Below are 17,473 nucleotides of genomic sequence, written 5' to 3' on the forward strand. Positions count from 1 at the left end.
ACTCCGTATTTTGTTTTCAAAAAACCCTTTTTAAACTATAATTTTGGGTCAAATCGTCGCATTCTCAAACCCCCATTTAGACCCATTTTTCTTTTAAATCACAATTCATTTTCCAATCACAAATTCAATCACAAAAATACATTTTTTTTAAACCATTTTATTTATTTATCAAAAAATGGGGCGCGACAATCTGGGTTGAAATGTCTTTATGAAAATTGTAGCCCTTTCTCTTAGTTTCGAAACGGTGTCTCACCCACTTTGATCCAACACTCCTAGCCTAATTTTTGACCAAAACGGTTTGAGATGGCCGATTTGGCCATTTCCGTTTGCCGTTCCGCGCGGACGTGTGCGGCCGTTTTGCCGTTTCCGCACTTGCGCGTGCCAATTTTGCCGTTTGGCTTATTTCAAGTACATTAGTTGCCGTTTGTGATATATTGTGACATAATCTTCGATTTCAGACAGTGGTGAGCTGGGCGGTGCCGGTGGGGCCCACTATTAGCCAACACACAAAGTGAATTCCGCCTTTATACTACTGTTGGTATTTTGAGTAAGTATTCAGGCCGCTCTTATGTGTTAGTTGTTTATGTGTTAGTTGTTTATGTGTTTCGTTATGCGTAAAAAGGGTACCTAGGCGAGAGTGTACTTTATCGCGCTCGACCTAAACCCTAATTTGCGCACATATTTGTACATGGCTTATGTATATGAGCAATTTTGGAACTAAAACCCTTGAGCTGGTGGCTCAGGGTGACTTTTGAATAATTTTGTGAATTTTGTGAGTTTGAGGTTGAACTCAATACCTAGAGGGACTATTCGAGCCGGTTAGGGCTTGGTCGAAGTCAGTCCAACTTGATTTGAGGTCACCAAGTTTGTGAACCCGGTTCGCTGAGTATGTGGACCAATTTTGTGACCCGAGCTTGTGACTCAAGCTCAAGTTTGTGATTTCGTTCGCCTGGGCAAGTTTGTGAGGTGACTGGCCAGTGAGGGTGATAAGGTGTCGGTGGGTGTACAAGTGAAGTTCTACGGACCTTATTTATGGTCGACGGAGGGTCGACAGGAGATCACGCATGGCAAATGACTTGGCTTTGGAGCCACCCGTATCCTTATTATGTGATGTTACTTTTCTGCTTTTGCTTTACTCTTACTATGTAATTGGTGTTACGTGAAATTTACGCTTTTGCCCCTGTTTACTTACTAAGCTTTTAGCTTACCCCATTCCTTTTGTTTTCCTTAGCAGGGGCCGACGCGGGTACGTTTGGGCACTTACACTAGTATAGTATAGCTAGACTTGCTTGTAATAGCGGACAATTAGGATGTTTGTTTTTATTGTGGTGGTTTGTATAAGGACCCTTCTTAGGGTCTACCTTTTGGTTTTGGTTGTAATTATAAGGATGTAATAGTTTGAGCAGGTACTTTTGGGGAATGTACTTATAACTCTTTTGGGATTGCATATATATGTATAGTACTCTTTTGGATTTTGCTAGCTTTCGTTGTTTTAAGTTTTGAGTCCTGGCGCGAGCTAGGCAGGCGGCCCGCCGATACCCTTGGGTTCGCCCTTGGGAGAAGTGGGGTCATCACAGATTCTGTGACGCCCCCACTTCTCCCTGAAGCGAACCAAAGGGTATCCGCGGGACGCCTGCCCAGCTCTCGCCAGGACTCACTACAATCCATCATTCAAAAACTCGAAATACTTTAAGTAACTTCAATACATAATTAAAGTACTTCAAATATCTCACACTTACAATTATGCAGTTTTCAAGCTTAAATACAACCCAACAGAAAAGGGGTACAATAGCCATCCGTTATAATATAACTTAAAGTCTTAAAAAAAAAAAACAATCTAGTACTACTCACGAGTACCCTTGGTCTCGAACCCTGTAAAAGAAATCCACAACGTGGTATAAGCTACACAGCCCAGTGAGGTTCCAAGACACTCTAACAGTTCAAATAAATCAAGTAAGTTGGGCATATCATATGCATGGTTCAAGGTTACACAATGGCGTGTTATCATGAGGTGATTGGAGCTTATTACAGATGCGAGTAATTAAGCATGTTACAGGTATGGAGCATTAACATGAAACAGGTATCATGATATGAGTACATTTGACAGGTAACAGGTAGGGAGCATATCACAGGCATGGCTCAGGATTTCATGTTGACATTTTAGCATGAAACAATTATCATGATACAAGGTAAACATATACTGTAGGATACAGTGTTCCAGTGGAACTCTGTCAGTCATCTGCACCTTATGACTTCCGGATCCCCTCGGTTTGACTGGCCATCACCTTATCCCTCCAGTGGTAATACTCGAGTATACCGAAACGGTGGCCCAGGGTTCCAACCTACCCGACCGAGCCCAGTCCTGGCTCGAGTAGGTCAGTAACCAAGGGCAGGGCCCAAGTTCAGTTTAGAGCTTACAACATGCACAGGTAACCAAGTAATTCGACAAGAGGTAAAATTCATCATTTGAGTAGGTCGAGTGAGGTAAAGTACACACTCACCTAACAATGATGGACAGCTTCATATAACATGTGATTCATGATAATCAAGTAATCAAGTGGACACTTAGCACGTAAGCACGTAAGCAATACAAGTTGATTTCATGGGAGCATGTAATTCACGGATAATGAGTAGTCATGTAGATAGGAAATCATGTGAGCAAATAGTCAAGTAATCAGGTAGTCATGTGGGTTGGTAAACGGTTCACGGTTAACGGTTAACGGTTAACGGTTGACGGTTAACGGTTCATGGTTCACGGTTAACGGTTGAGTAGTGACGGTTAATTGACAGGCATTTGTCATATTAATAGGCCATCATTGGCCGTTATCCCATTTTTACCATGTGAGAGTCGAGGAGATTCACTCCAATGACGTATGCAACCATAGCATACCAAGATTCACTCCAATGACGTATGCGAGTAGGTTCATTTTCTTTGATTGGCAAACCGAGTATGTATATTCTTGATAAATGGTTTTTGGCATGCCACTATGGTTGTAAAAGTTGAATTTCAATGCATATATATGTTTGGTTGATGATTGGATGGATTTCGGATCTAGACGCATTTCAAACGGAGAAGGAAAAAATTTGGCGGGAATGAACAGGACCGAATCCGGCCAGAAACTGGCCGGATTGCTGGCCAGATTAGGAAGGATTTTGGAAAAATTTTGGATTGCTCTCGGCCTTGTATCCGGCCGAGAATCCGGCCGGAAATCCGGCTAGATTCCGGCCGGATTCTGACGTGTCCTGCACTATTCATTCCGGCTTCGATTTTTGTTTTTTTTATTTAGTGATTTTGACTTGTTTGCGCGCTTTGGTATGTTTCGGAACGTAATAGAACGACGTAAACTGTACCGTTAGTCCTGGCAAGAGCTGGGCAGGCAGTCCGCTAACCCCTTTGGTTCGCCTTAGGGGAAGGTGGGGCTGTCACAAGTGGTATCAGAGCCACGTCGCGTGGTCTCTGCGCGGAGTGAGACTGGGCCAAGTGGTGTTGTGGTCCTAAATTCGTGAATATGTCTAAGTGCTCGTTTGAGCATAAGTTATGAACCGGGCATGTAATAAGTGTACGAATCATTATCATGGGACTCGAGGAAGTTAGGTGTGTATGTCGGGTAGGAATCTTTAATAAGGATGGTTTACTCTTGGGACCGGCCGGCTCGAGATGTGAATTATCTTAGACGAGATTCTCGCGCCCGGATACGAAAGATATGAAGGCCTAGGTTAGAAAGGATTTGGTGAACTAGAAAGGCGATTCTATGGAACTTCGTGTGGTTTGTTCGGGTGGTTAAGCGTGATCGACCTTGATTAAGATATAAATATTTGGACGAAGCCCTAGAAGGGGAAAAGCTTTTCGTGAGTCCTTTTGTACTTGTGAACTAGGTGTCTATAGTACTTTTGGAAGACCCTATTGTTTCATGCAATGACTTCATATGTACTTGACTGACTGTTCCGTATGATTGCTTAACCTGGTTATGTGATCTATGTATACGTGTTATGTGTTTAAATGCTCTTCACAGTAAATGTTTGAGTTGTTTATTCTTGTTTCATTGTTCCTGTCTGGTACTACGGAAAAAAGGGTTAGGTGCCCTTTAACAGTATATTTATTTGGTGACCTAGATTGACTTAGATTGATGGAAGGCACTCGGAGTGGTCGAGGCCGTGGACGCAGAACTAGACAACCTACACCGGTTAGGGGAACGGGGGAAACCTCTACTGGAACCGATCCTACACCTCAAATAGACCCCAATTTGCAGATAGCTGCTGCTATGCAGCAAATGACAAACCTACTCGCACAAGTAGTGCAACAACAGGGCCAAAACCCAAACCCTAACCCTGGAAACCCTGGTAACCATGTCGAGAGCGAAGATAGAGCTCTCGAACGTTTCCAAAAGTTTGCCCCGCCGAAGTTTGTTGGGGAACTTGACCCGGACGTTGCTGAGAGATGGCTTGAAAAGATGGTTGACATATTTGCAGCCCTACACTACCCCGATGAACGGCAGGTGACTTTCGCCGTGTTTCAACTTGAGGGAGCGGCCCGTTCCTGGTGGAATGTAATTAGGCAGAAATGGGAACGGGAGCAGACGCCGAGGACTTGGGTGAACTTCATCCGAGAATTTAATGCAAAATTTTTCCCTCCTCTAGTCCAGGAGAGGAAGGAGGACGAGTTCATTAGGCTCCGCCAAGGGGCTCAAACTGTGGCGGAATATGAGAGTCAATTTACCCGTTTATCCAAGTTTGCGCCTGAGTTGATCTTGACCGAGCAACGAAGAATACGGCGATTTGTCCAGGGCCTGAACGTAGAAATCCAGAAGGACCTCACGGCAGCCCAAATTAACGCCTTCAGTGAAGCAGTGGAAAAGGCACAACGGGTAGAGAATGCTAGGCTCCAGGTGAAAAACTTTCAGGCAAAAAAGAGAGGATTTCCTGGAAACAATTCGGGACTGGAGGATGAAAGTATCCCTCCCAAATTTGGGCGGGGAACGGGAGGAGTGAGGATGCCGGAAATGTCACCAGAGAGGCCGTCAAGAGGAGGCTCAGCTTCTGCAGCACGCGGACCCTGCTGGTATTGCGAAAAATTAAACCACTCGGAGGACAATTCCTGGAGGAAAGGAGGAAAATGCTTGCTCTGTGGGAGTGCCGAACATCAAATTGCTAACTGTCCAGCTCGCCTGCGCGAGAGGCAAGGGACTCTGCCACCAACCACGACCCACCCTGACCAGTCGAAGGGGGACAAGGATGGATCGAACGTGTCTTCTCGGGTGTACTCCTTAGAACAACATCAAGTCTTTGACCCCTTAGAGGACGTGGAAGGTAATAATTTACTAAACCTGACCAGTGAAGGGATACCGGTCTGTTGGCTAAGTATAGTGCTCAATTTAATCCCGGAGTAATCAATGATAAGGAATTTCGAGGACGAAATTCTTTTAAGGGGGAGAGAGTGTGAGAACCCGTAAAAACCCTAATATTTTCCTAGGGTTTTAGTTCCCTTAATTGCATAATTTTTGCATTTTCTGGCTTAGAAATATTTACCTGGTGGATTTTATGAGCAATTATAGTTTTTAGATGATTTTTCTAGTATCGAATGGATTTTGAGAAATTAAGAACATATATCGGACGTGGGACCCACTAGTGCGAAAAGTTCGGAAAAATTCGGCCAATAAGGTTAAGTTTCGGATACTGTGTAAAATTTATCGGGTGTTAAGAGATAAGTGGAATGTGTGAAGTGATTGATGTGAGAGGGAAAAAGAAAGATAAGAATGCATTAATGATTGTGACAAGTGTCACAATATGGTTGGTTGTGACTTAAGAAACACTATTCACCTTTTGACAATTTTTTTTTGACTTTTGACCACTTAAGTAAATATTCCAAAAATTCACAAAAAAACACCATTTTCTTACCTTGTGTTGGCCGGCCCTTCTAGCAAGAAGAAAGAAGAAACTTCATCAACTTCAAGCTTCCAATTGGTCCAAAATCCACCAAATCAAGTGTTTAGTTGGATTTCACTCCATAAAACCTTACCTTCTAGTGCTAGTAAGGGTTGTAGTGAAGTTTGTTTGAAGAGCAAAGGTGTCCACAATCCCTCTCTCTCTCTTGATTTCTTGGTAAGTGTTGCTTGAACACCCTACTACCTCTAATAATGGTTATATGATGCTTAGAAGTGGCTTGAGTGTTTGAAAATGTGATTTATCTCTTGATTTGGCTTGTTTTGGTGAAGTTTTTATTTTATTGGGAATTTTTCTGGTTTAATATGATCTTGATGTTGGGGGCTTGTATGATGAATTGTAATGGTTGGAAATGACTCTAGTGAGTGTGAATTGTGGTTAAATGCAATCAATTTTGGATTTGGTGTGAAAAATGGAAAGTTAGGGTTCATAAAATCCCAATTCTGTCCGGTTTTAGATCACTGGGTTAGAGGCCGAATTAGACTTTTCTCAAAACATGAAAGTTGTAGGTATTGATGTGTTTGAGGTACCTGTACAATTTCAGGTCATTTGGATGAGTGTAGAGTGAGTTATGCCGTTTTTACTGTAGCTGTTCTGTTTTGATCAGAATGCGAAAACTGAGTTAGTAATTGGCCCTTTTGACTGGAATTGATTTGGATTTTGAAGTTGGTGTCTTCTGATGAAATGTATCTGAATGTCTTAGCTAACATATGCCTTTGGAATTTAGGCATTTGGACTTGTATGGACTGAGATATACCGATTACAGTTTTCTGTGTTTTGCAAACCTGTTTTGGTGATTCTGGTTTAGTATTTGGCACTTTTGACTAAGTTGTGTTAGGAACTGGATTGAGTGGTCTTCTACATTATTGTAGCCCTGTTCCATAGCTTCGAAACGGTAGGTCTTACACCCCCAACCGATAATTGTAGTGAGAGTTGTACCATTACCGCATTATGACGTCAAAACCGGTTTTCCTATGAAGGCTTAAGTTCAAGCCCTTTCTTAATTTCTGGTTTGCTATTATGCTTGTACATGCATATGAAACCCTATTGGGGTTGTGTTCAGCATTGCTATACGACTCGTTATCGAGTCTCATTGCATTTGTTGCGTGATTCTAGGGCGTGACGGTAGCTCACGACGTCTTGGTGACCTCGGTGTATGAAACACCACTTTCTCACTTGGTGAGTATACTACTCACTTACTTGTTATAATATGGCTTTGCTCTATGTGTATTTGATGCCTTGAAGGCTTAATTGGTTATTGGAAGTGATTGAGGTGAGGGTGTACTTGACCGCCCTCACCCCTTGTGATTTCATTCATGACTGCTTACTGTTATACTGAAATACTGCACTGGCTATATGAGTTATTGAATTGCAATCTTGGAAAACTGATTTGGTGTTGTTTGGACGATGTCCAACGACCTCACTGTATTACTGAGCTCAACCCCGTTTGGTGGTCATTTGGATCGAGCCGGCAAGGGCTTGGTCGTGATAAGTGACATACCACGGGGACTGTACTGAGGAACCTTGTAGTAATGAGACTCTTGGTTCCGGTATACTCGAGTATTACCAAAAGCTACTGAATTGGAGTGCGGGCCCGGTTGGGGTATGTTGGGTGGAAGGAATGGAGTGAAGTGAGATCTACGGTCGGGTATTCTTAAACATTGACGGAGGGTCAATGAGATTGGATCAAGAATGTAAGCGTGGAAACGGGCTCTTGAGAGCCATCCGTATCCTTTTACCGACTTGTTTACTTCTTAAGTGTGTACTTGAAATGAAAGATTATGCTTATGTGATCTTTACTGCTTATGTGGTAGTAACTCACTGGGCTTTAGCTCATCCCGTTCCATTTGTTTTCCTTACAGGGATATAATTACTTTTGGGACTGATTTGGATAGTCGATTGCCAAGTTGAGCTAGTGTAAATGGCTTTTGTTTAGCTTGTTGAATGAAACCCTATTGTGTATTGGGTTCATTTTCTTTGATTGGCAAACCGAGTATGTATATTCATGATAAATGGTTTTTGGCATGCCACTATGGTTGTAAAAGTTGAATTTCAATGTATATATATGTTTGGTTGATGATTGGATGGATTTCGGATCTAGACGCATTTCAAACGGAGAAGGAAAAAAATTTGGCGGGAATGAACAGGACCGAATCCGGCCAGGAATCCGGCTAGAAACTGGCCGGATTGCCGGCCGGATTAGGAAGGATTTTGGAAAAATTTTGGATTGCTCTCGGCCTTGTATCCGGCCGGATTCTGACGTGTCCTGCACTATTCATTCCGGCTTCGATTTTCATTTTTTTTATTTAGTGATTTTGACTTGTTTGCGCGCTTTGGTATGTTTCGGAACGTAATAGAACGACGTAAACTGTACCGTTAGTCCTGGCAAGAGCTGGGCAAGCAGTCCGCTAACCCCTTTGGTTCGCCTTAGGGGAAGGTGGGGCTGTCACAAGGTGCATGCGAGAAAATAAAATAAAAATATTATGAAATAAGGAAGATTTACGGGTCCTCACACTGTCGACACTCCGTCGACTACAAATAAGGTCCGTAGAACTCCACTTGTACTCCCACCTAACACCTTATCACCCTCACTGGCCAGTCACCTCACAAACTTGCTCGAGCGAACGAAACGAAATTGAACTTGCTTCGCAAGCTCGGTTCACAAACTTGGTTCACAACTTGAACCTACAAACTTAGTGACCTCAAGACTAGGTTGGACTAGTTTCGACCAAGCCCCAACCGGCTCGAATAGTCCGTTTAGGTCTTGAGATCGGGCCCCACAAAAGTCACACCGAACTACAAACTCAAGGGGTTCAACACCAAAATAATTCATGTATACACATCTCATAAAGGAGCACAGATGCAAATTAGGGTTTAGGTCGAGTGTGATAAAGTACACCCTCGCCTAAGCACCCTTACATTCATCTCAAAACACATAAGCAACGTATACAAACAAATGACCTGAGTACTTTCACAAAAAGCAAGTATAGCAAAAGAGCGGGGATCACGTCACGTATAATAGCTAGTAGGCCACACCAGCTCCGTCTGGCTCACCGCCGTCTGAAATAGAAGATTGCACCACATTATTCCACAAATGGCTACTAGAATGCATAAATCAAGCAAAACAGCAAAATTGGCACATGCAAGTGCAGAAACGGCAAACGAAAACGGAAACGGCCGGAAAACGGAAACAACAGATTTGGCATCTAGAACTGTTTTGATCAAATTTCAGGCTACAGTGTCGGATCGAAGTGCATGAGGTACCGTTACGAAGCTAAGAAGAAGGGTTACAACTTTCATGAAGACGCATCAAGCCAGATATCAGTGGAACTAGGACAAAAATGCATAAAACAGTTCCAGCCATTTCATTTTGGAATACCGAACAGGCCCTGTTTGAAAGACCATAACTCACGACTCAGAGATCAGAATCAAGAAATTCCAGAGGTGTTAGAAAGCTTATTTATAAGGCTATAACTTTTGTGTTTTGACCAAAAGCTGAATCTGTGAGAACTTGCAAATTCCTTACATATTTCTTGAAATTTTCCTTTTATTAGAAAATTACTTGGAAATTATTATTCTATACCATATTGCTACTTAATTACCCTAGAAAAGTGCCAAAAGTCATAGGAAATTAGGGTTTTCCTATTCGTTTTCAATTCAAGGTGAAATAAGAATTTTCGTGTATCCATCGTGTAATTATCCGGTACGGAGCGAGGATCAAATTTGGTGCTTAAGAGTGACTTTTGGGTGAGAAATAATATGTGATTAGAAGAAATGATAAAAAGTTAGTGAATAGGAAGTAAAAACCCTAGTACGTGTGTTTTAAAGAAAAACGGCGCGAACCGACGGGTACCGCGCACTACCGATTTAACCACCACTTGATCACCACTTTCTTGCCATACAAGCTTATCACTAATTGAGCAAAATATCTTCCCTCTCATGGTTATCTCTTGACCAAAATATGTGGCCAAAATGGAAGGAGAAGAAAGAGAAATTTTTGTGGTTGTAATTAAGCCAAGTGTTGGCCAAACTTGTGGCTTAGATTAATCCTAATCTCTTGTCTTCTTAACTCCCTAAGAACAGCCTTTCTTCTTCATTTTTTCTGATCCATAGCCGAGACAAGAGAGAGAGAGAAAGACAAAGAGAGTTCTTCTTGTTCTTCTCCAAATCCTGAAAAGTTTCTTCTATTCGCGCAAATCTACTCCGATTAAGTTGTTATCTAGCACAAGGGCTACCTACCAGTGTAATTTTCTTGAGGAACAAAGGCCTTAAACACTTGTTTCTAGTCTCCTTGGAAAGGTATACATGCTAGAACCTTGACTCTCTGATTAAATTCGCGATTAGCTGCTAAATATGTCTATTTCACCACGTACATCAATAATTCAAGAATTAGGATTTTCCTAAAACATGAAAGTTGTAGAGAATGGTATTTTATAGGTGCCTACAAAATTTCAGCTCAATCAGAGCAACGTAGCCTGTGAAAAGACCAAAATACCCTCGTTGTTCTAGGTTACATTCCAGAGTTCCGCGTGGACAGTTTAGTCTATTTGGTTGTGTTTATTCACTATAATCCGTTCGGATTTAGCCATTTGCCAAAACATGAAAGTTTTAGTACCCTGTCTTAGCTTTTCAACGCCACTAAGAACGTCTTAATCGGACCTTGGTAACCTGAGATATAGCCATTTAAATGTAGTGCGGTTAATTAGCCGACTAGTTGGATTTTGGTTCTGTAAATTGGGAATTTGACTAGGTTGCATTGGAAACTGTGTGAGACCCCGTAATTTTCTCATTTTCTGGGTTTTATTCTATTTAATGGCATATTTTTTCTGCATTTTCTTTATTAGGAAAATTTCTAGATAATTTTTATGAGTAAATATTCTTTTTTAGATGATTTTCTAGTATCGGTTAGTTTTCGAGAAATTAAGAGCGTATATCGGACGTGGGGCCCGCTAGTGCGGAAAGTTCGGTAAAATTCGGCCAATTAGGTTAAATTTTGTGTACTGGGATTAATTTACTAGATGTTAAGAGATAATTAGAGGTTGCTTAGATGGTTAATGATGGAGAGACAAAAAGATAAGCTTAAACATCAAGGTGCCACAGGTCGCGTTTCTATTCGATGGTGGACTTTTGAGCAAGATATTTTCTTTCCTTCTTAAAGCTAATTTTGACCAAAACTTTCTCATTTCTTATGCTCCCTTGGCCGAACCTCTTGGAGGAAAAAAGAGGGAAAAGCTTCCAATTTCTTCATTCAATTTCTTGCTTGAATCTCACAAACCAACCGTTAAAACTTGGATTTGCTCCATAAAAACCTTTCTCTTGGTAGGATTAAGGTGATTGGTGAAGTGGTTTGAGAAGGCAAGGTGCTAAGTTGGGTCTTTTCTTGGGTTTGCAAGGTAAGTGACTAAGGAACCTTTCCTTTAATCTTGATAATGTTCAATTAGTGATTTGTAGTGGTTGAATAAGTGAATTTATGGATGATTTCATGACCTATGGTTGAGATTGATGGATTTTTCTTTTGTTCATAATTTTTCTGATTTCATATGATTAGTGTTGGTTAACCATGGATTAAGGGTTTGTTATAGTGCAAAATGAAGTTGATATATGTTGGATGTGATTGATTGTGCAAAAATTCTGGTTTGGGGCAAAATTTCCAGGTTAGGGTTTCACACAAGCCTGTTCTGTCCGAATTTATTTCAGCATGTTAGAGGCCGAATTGGCCTTATCACAAAACATGAAAGTTGTAGAGAATGATGTTTTATAGTTTCCTGTAAAGTTTCAGCTCAATCGGATCTCGGTAGCCTGAGATAAGACCGAAATACCCAGACTGGTCTAGGTAGGAGTTCAGCGAACAGGGTTGACATTTCACCTAATCCGACCGTGACGTTTCACCATGATACTTACCGAATTAGATTTTGGCCAAAACATGAAAGTTGTAGCCAATAGTATAAACTAGTCTCCTGAAAAATTTCAGCTTGATCTGACCACTGTAGCATGTGAAATGACGGAAATACCCTAGACTGTCCATGAAACCTGTTTCGCGCCCAGAATTCTGTTTTCGTGTAGTTTTCCGTTTTTGATCATGGAAATGCATGATTTGGCCTTGGAGGACTTCATAATAAATGTAGGGTTGTGTTTTAGCTTCGAAACACCATAAGATACACTTCAATCGGACTTCGGTAGCCTGAGTTAGTGCTGTTTAACAATTGTGCGGTTAGCCAACCTGTTTGTGAGATTCTGGTTTCGTATATTTCAATTTTGACCTAGATACATTGCAAACTGGACTGAGTGGCCTTCTTCAACCTTGTAGCCCCCTGTCTTAGCTTCGAAATGGTATAAGTTTCACCTCAATCCGATAAGCGTAGCCTCGGATGTACCCATTCCGTAAAAAACCCGTCAAAACTGTCTTTTGTAAACTTCGTTTCCGCACTTCTTGTTAGCTTAAATTTTGTCCTTTTATTGTCTTGAGCATATTGAGTGGCTGTTTATGTTATGTGTAATATTGGGATTGATTGAGGAAAATAATGAAGCCATAAATGGCTGGAAATAGGAAAATACAAAGGGCGTGCTGCCCAAAATTTTGCTCGACGGCTAAGATTCTATTTGAACTTGTATATTTTTCGTTTGGCAAATACTATGACCGTTTTCCATCTTAAAACATGATATCTTTTCCATTTGAACCTTCAAATGTTTATTTACTACTTAATACCAAAATATAGAGGTATGACCCAAGGTTTTCTCAGTCAAGACATGTAGGCCATAATACCTACTTGAATGTATATTGATTTTGAACCACATAAACGATTCCGAAAAATAATATTTCTGAGCCTATCTAGTTGGATTCCGACTTGACTTTGATTGAAGTGTTTTCCATTGGAACTGTTATAACCCTTTGAGTTTGGTTTATGACACCCTAGTTATTTCCGTCCATAGATCCAAATGATTTTTTCACTTTAAAGTCACCTTTATCCGTTTTACTCGTAACTAGTCGAGTTCCTTGATTCCACTTACTTGTTTTGCTAGATGAATTGTAATATTCTTTCCCGTTGAATCATAGGTTTTCTCAGTGATCGAGTGTGAGGACCCGTACTTTTCTTAATTGCACGTTTTCTGCATTTTCTTTATTACAAAATTTTTCTAGATCAATTTTATGAGTAAATATAGTTTTTAAATGATTTTTCTAGTATCGGTTAGTTTTTGAGAAATTAAGAGCGTATATCGGACGTGGGACCCGCTAGTGCGAAAAATTCGGAAAATTTCGGCCAGTTAGGTTAAGTTTTGGATACTGGGTTTAATTTATCGGGTGTTATGAGATATTTAGAGATACCAAGTGGATAGGTGTGAGAAAGACAAAAAAAGTTAGGCATGACATTAATGAGAGGGACAAGTGTCATGAAACCATTGGATGGGGACTTTGACTAACTTTTCTTAACTTTACTAAACATCCATTTTGACCAAATGTTTCTTCATTTTTCACCTTGTTGGCTGAAATTTTGAGGAGAGAAAAGAGAGGAAATCCTTCATCTTGTACTTCAATCCCTTGCTCCAATCTTGATTTCTAACCATTAAAAGTGAAGATTACTCCATCAAAGTTACTTATTAAGGAGGATTAAAGCTTCTAGTGGAGTTGTTTTGGAAGAAAAATTCCTAAGTCATCACCTTTCTTGATATTTGAAGGTATCATGTCTAGCCATCCTTCCTTTGTTCTTGATTATGTTAAATTAATGACTTGTGATAGCTAAAGAGATGTTTTAGTGGAAAATTTCTGACTTGAATGCAAAAATTTCCAGTTAGGGTTTCATTTCCTCAATTCTGCCCGTTTCTGTTTGACCAGGTTAGAGGCCAAATTGGCCTTAGCACAAAACATGAAAGTTGTAGAGAATGATGTTTTCTAGTTACTGTAAATTTTCAACTCAATCTGAGCTCGGTAGCCTGTGAAAAGACCGAAATACCCCTGCTACCCTGTTTCTATCCGAGAATAGTAATCAGCTTTGGTAATTGGGTAGTTTGACTGGGAATACTACCGATTTGGTTGTTGATATCTTCTTAAGAATCATAGCCTTGTATCTTATCTTTCAAATGGCTTTGGAATCACTGGAATTGGAGTTGTATATGCTGAGATAATTCGGAAATACCCAGACTGGTCTAGGTAGGAGTTCAGCGAACAGGGTTGTCTTTTCACCCAATCTGACCGTGACTTTTCACCATGATCCTTACCGAATTAGATTTTGGCCAAAACATGAAAGTTGTACCCAATGGTATAACCTAGTATCCTGTAAATTGTCAGCTTGATCCGACCACTGTAGCATGTGAAATGACCGAAATACCATTGACTGTCCATGAAACCTGTTTCGCGCCCAGAATTCTATTTTTGTGTAGTTTTCCATTTTTTATCATGAAAATGCATGATTTGGCCATGGAGGTCTTCATAAGAAATGTAGAGTTGTGTTTTAGCTTCGAAACACCATAAGATACACTTCAATCGGACTTCGGTAGCCTGAATTATTGCTGTTTAACAATTGTGCGGTTAGCCAACCTGTTTGTGAGTTTCTGGTTTCATATATGTCAATTTTGACCTAGTTGCACTACAAACTGGATTGAGTGGCCTTCTTCAACATTTTAGCTCTATTTTTTAGCTTCGAAACGGTGTGTCTTGCACCTTCATCCGATAATCGTAGCGCCAATGGTGCCAAAACCGCAAAATGGTGTCAAAAACTGTTTTTATCCGGAAATGTTTCTAGCTTGATTTTTGTATTTATTTTTGTATTTATATGACTTTAAGCCTAGTGAATGGCTTTTGGACTTGAGATTACTCTATATGAGATGTTGGGACTGTTTTGATGAAAATAATGAAGCCATTAATGGCTGGAAAATAGGTAAACACAAGGGACATGCCGTCCGTTTATCTTCTTGTAATATGAGCAAGTTAAAGTGATTTTACGAATGTATTTTGTGACGAATTGGACGTATTTACTGAAAATGTTACCGGCTCTTTCAAAAGGTGGTCGAGGGCTAAATTTCGATTTGAACCTATATATTTCCGCTTGGCAAATAAAATGATCATTTTACCATTCTAAAACCTAATACCTCTTTGGGTTGAAATTCCAAACGTTTACTTACTGTTTACCAAAATATAGAGGTTGACCTAGGGTTCTCTCGACCACAAGTGAATAACTTTTAAGTGAAGTTCTAAGAGTGAAAGTGAGATAGTTTTGCCACCTTTTCATGATTTTCATCAAGGCATATAGTCTATTGATTTTGAGCTACATATACGATTCCGGAAACAATACTTCTTAGCTTACCTTATTGGATTTCGATTTGTCATTGGTTAAAGTGTTTTCTGCCGGAAATTTCATAACCTTTTTGAGTTTGGTTTTGCGGTTGGTTTATGAACCCTAGTAATTTCCGTCCACGGATCCATATGCTCTTTTGACACTTTAAAAGTCATTTTATACGTTTACTCGCGAGTAGTCGGGTAATCCTTGATTTCATCTAAACCATGCTAGATGGATTGTAATGTGTTCTTTGTTTACTTTTAGGTTTCATTGGTGATTGAGAAGAGGACGTTATTCTGCGTGTATAGGTGAGTGTTACTTGTTTGTTATGTTTCATGACTATATGGCTGGTATGAATGATTGATAATATGTTAAATGCTTTCAATGATTGTTAAAACGAGTCTTCTAGGCAAGTGTGTACTTTATCACACTCGGCCTAGATGATTGTGAAAATTTCAATGATTCAATGATTGAAATGTTATTTGTGCATGAATGTAAGCCTTTTGGCTGAACTGGCCACTGCCCCTTGTTACCGGTCGTCTCGAGCCAGAAGCGGACTCGGTCGGGCGATTAGGGACCTGGGTGAATGTTTTGGTATACTCGAGTATTACCTTGTAAGTTGGTGGAGGTTGGTGGAGCCTGGTGAATGAATGAATGAATGAATGAACGAATGAATGAATGAGGGTTTTACTTATATACAAATGCATTTTCAAATGATTGAAGGTATAAGGGAACGAAGGGAGAATGAATGAACGAATGAATGAACGAATGGCTCCTTGTGAGCACGTATCCTTTTAATGAAGGTGTTTATCGATTTCTTTTGTATTTGAATTATTAGTAAAGTGTAATGAATGCATTGAACTTCTTGTTGCTTATGTGTTCGGAACCTCACTGAGCTTATAGCTCACCCCTTTAGTTTGTTTTCCTTAATAGGGGAAGGCGAGCAAGGACGAGAGCCGGTATAGACTAGCTGGGTCTAGCCCTTGGTTTTCTTTTGTCATGGTTCTGGCCCTAGTGCTTGGCACGGGTTGGTTGTATGGTGATTTGAGAACCTCTGTATATTTGACGGTTGTACTTCTTCTTGAGATATTATTGTATATACGTTTTGTTTTAAGTTGGATCGTGGTTAGATATTCTTATGGTTGCTTGAAATGATCGACTGAGTCCCGGCGAGAGTTGGGCAGGCAGTCCGCCGAACCCTTTGGTTCGCCTTAGGGGAAAGTGGGGCTGTCACATCGAGGGTAAGATCCGATAGGACATTTTGGACGTTATTTTACATAATTCGGTGAGTGTTTCTTGTTTGTTATATTTCCTTGACTTATTGGCTTGTTATTATTGATTGATAATGTGTTAAGTGCTTTCAATGATTGTTAAAACGAGCTTTCTAGGCGAGTGTGTACTTTATCGCACTCGACCTAAATAAAAGTGAAATTTTCAATGATTAAATGATTAAATGCTAGTTGTGCATGAATGTAAGCCGTTTGGCTGAACTGAGCCCTGCCCCTTGTTACCGATCGACTCGAGCCAGAAGAGGACTCGGTCGGGCGATTTGGTGACCTGGGTGAACGTTTGGTATACTCAAGTATTACCTTGAAGGTTGGTAGAGGTTGGTGGAGCCTGGCCGATGTCCAGGAAGGGTTGAATGAAATGAACGAACGAACGAACGAGGGTTTTATTGATAAATGAAAAATGCATTTTCAAACAAATGAAGGAAGAAGGGGAATGACAGGAGAACGAACGAATGAACGAACGTATCCTTTTCATGTGTGACTTATTGTAAATGTTGTAAATGTTTCTTGACTTATTGTTTGATTTATGGCTTGATCCTATGTTTGGAACCTCACTGAGCTTTTAGCTCATTCCTTTAGTTTTGTTTTCCTTAACAGGGGAAGGCGAGCAGGGCCGAGAGCTCTGTATCGACTGGCTAGGTCTAGTTTTGGTTTTGTTTTGGTTCTCGCCCTAATGCTTGGCACGGGCTGGTTGTATGGTGACTTGAGAACTTTTGTATTCTCGACAGTTGTACTTCTTTCTGAGATAGCAATGGATATAAGTTTTGTTTTAAGTTTTGGATCCTCGTTTTGCTCTTTCTTGTGGTTCTATTTCCAATTTGTGTGAGTGAACGACTGAGTCCCGGCGAGAGCTGGGCAGGCGGTCCGCTGAACCCTCTGGTTCACCTAAGGGGAAAGTGGGGTGTCACAAACTGGACTAAGTGATATTCATGAAAATTGTAGCCCTGTGTCTTAGCTTCGAAACGGCATAAG

The sequence above is a fragment of the Coffea arabica genome, chromosome 1c (assembly GCF_036785885.1).
Source record: "Coffea arabica cultivar ET-39 chromosome 1c, Coffea Arabica ET-39 HiFi, whole genome shotgun sequence".
NCBI classification, from domain to species: domain Eukaryota; kingdom Viridiplantae; phylum Streptophyta; class Magnoliopsida; order Gentianales; family Rubiaceae; genus Coffea; species Coffea arabica.